The sequence below is a fragment of the Arachis hypogaea genome, chromosome 20, assembly GCF_003086295.3.
Source record: "Arachis hypogaea cultivar Tifrunner chromosome 20, arahy.Tifrunner.gnm2.J5K5, whole genome shotgun sequence".
In the NCBI taxonomy this organism is placed as follows: domain Eukaryota; kingdom Viridiplantae; phylum Streptophyta; class Magnoliopsida; order Fabales; family Fabaceae; genus Arachis; species Arachis hypogaea.
The window spans coordinates 113,153,342-113,155,752 of NC_092055.1; the positions used below are offsets into that span (position 1 = coordinate 113,153,342).

The 2,411-nt window shown below is 35.8% G+C and overlaps 1 non-coding gene across 1 annotated transcript; it reads left to right on the forward strand.

The window, feature by feature from the left end:
• Nucleotides 1-227: 227 nt before the first annotated feature.
• Nucleotides 228-336, forward strand: LOC112788096 (small nucleolar RNA R71). The gene has a single exon (XR_003195476.1). It is a non-coding gene; the product is annotated as a small nucleolar RNA R71 (small nucleolar RNA).
• The last annotated feature ends 2,075 nt before the right edge of the window (nucleotides 337-2,411 follow it).

Here is a 2,411-nt window from a genome sequence, read left to right on the forward strand (position 1 = left end):
ATTAAGAGTTTCTACTTCAATAACACCCTTCTTCTGAGGTGTCTCAGAGTTCACAGGATTTCTGTTAGATGAGTATAAATATTGATTGCTAGCAACCAATTCAATAAGCTCAATAGTCTCATCCGGTGTCTTCTTCTTGTGCAATGAACTACCTGCAGAATTATCTAAGCACATCTTGGACATTTCACCCAAGTCTTTATAAAAGATATCTAGTTGGGTCCATTTAGAGAACATGTCCGGAGGGCATTGCCTAGTCAGTAGCTTGTATCTCTCCCAAGCTTCATAAAGAGTTTCACCATCCTTCTGCCTGAAGGTCTGAACCTCCACCCTAAGTTTAGTCAGCTTCTTTGGTGGGAAAAAATTAGTAAGAAACTCAGTAACAACATTGTCCCAAGTATCCAAACTCTCCTTGGGTTGGGAATCTAGACATAGCTTTGCTCCATCCCTCAGAGCAAACGGGAAGAGCATGAGTTTGTACACCTCTGGGTTCACTCCATTTGTCTTCACAGTATCACAAATCTGCAGAAAGTTAGAAATAAATTGATTTGGGTCTTTTTGGGAAAGACCATGATACTAGCAGTTTTGTTGCACCAGGGTGACCAATTGTGGCTTCAACTCAAAGTTGTTCGCAACTATAGGAGGCACTACAATGCTTTTTCCATAAAGATCTGCAGTAGGAGTAGAGTAAGAGCCAAGCACTCTCCTTTGTTGCTCATTCCCATTCGGATTTGCTACATTGGCATTAACAGCATTATTAGGATCCAAAGTGGACTCTGCAGCCTTGTAAAGTCTTGCTTGTTGCAAACGCTGCCTGAAAGTCCTTTCAGGTTCAGGATCAAAGTCTAAAAGAGGTTCCTTGTCTCTGTTCCTGCGCATAAACAGACAGAAGACAAGAAAAGATGGAACTCTTTACGTCAGAGTGCAGAGAATTCCCAGTGAGGTAACCTGTGTAAAGAGATAAAATAAAAAATACTGAATAAAATAAACACTAAAATTCGAAAATTACTATTAAAATTAAGACAAAAAAAATTTGAAATTATTAGGCAAATTAAATAAAAAAATTAAAATAAGACTAACTAGGAAACACCAAACTTAATTTTAGAAATTAAAAAAAATATTAGTGCTATTTATTTATTTATATTTATATTTATATTTATATTTTTTTTCGAAAATACAAAAGCAAAATTTGAATAAAATTAAAACTAAAACGCCTAATCTAAGCAATCAAATAACTAATAGTTGTTAATAACAATCAATCCCCGACAACGGCGCCAAAAACTTGGTACGGAATTTATAACCACAAACTAACCGGCAAGTGCACCGGGTCATATCAAGTAATACCTCAGGTGAGTGAGGGTCGATCCCACGAGGATTGAGGGACTAAGCAACAACGGTTGATTAATTTACTTAGTTAGACAAGCAGAAAATAGTGTTTGAGAGTTCAAAAGCATTAAACAGTAAATTCAGAATATCAGAAGACAGACAAGTAAATAAGTTAGAAAAACAATATGGAGAAGACAGTTAAGGCTTCAGAGTTATCTATTTTCCGGATTGACTTTTCTTATTAATTTATTTTAATCATGCAAGATTTAATTCATGGCAAACTATATGTGGCTAGACCCTAATTTCTTAGACCTTTCTAGTCTCCTCTAACTTTCATCAACTGCCAATTTCTTGGTCAATTAATTCCAATTAGGGGGTGAAGTTTAATTCTAGTTATTATGCCACAAAAATCCTAATTATTCAAATATAAGAGGATCATATGTCACATATCCCGTTAAGTCCAGATAATTAGAATTTAGGAGAAATTATTTTCAAGCTGTTATTCAAGTAAATAGCTTTTCCAAGTTATACAAGAACTCAATTAGAAGGAGGGTCATACTTCCGTTCCACCCAAATTCATAAGATAAAGAACGAAAATAATTCTTAAATTATAAATCAGTACATGAATTAAAATCGAAAAACAATAGAATCAATCCATACAAATAGACAGAGCTCCTAACCTTAATAGTGGAGGTTTAGTTGCTCATGGAAAAGAGTGAAAACTAGGATTCTGGTCAACTGTAAATTGGGTTGAGGTGCAATCCCCAGAAGAGAAGTTTCTTTTCTCTTTTATATCTAATCCCCGTAAATTTAAAATCTATTTTCTAAAACTAATATAATATATTTTCCTATTTATAAAAATTAAAGTTTAAATCATAATTAATTATAACAATCAGTGTTTACTGCGTTTCCTGCACGTAGCGCATGTCACGCGTACGCGTCGATGGTCTTCTTCGCGTGTCACACGTACGCGTCAGGTACGCGCACGCGTCGCTGTTCAAATCTCCAAATCACGTGCACGCGTTAGGTACGCGCACGCGTCGCTCCTCGCTAGTCATCCCCTTTAATTCTTGTGCTCATTCCATTTG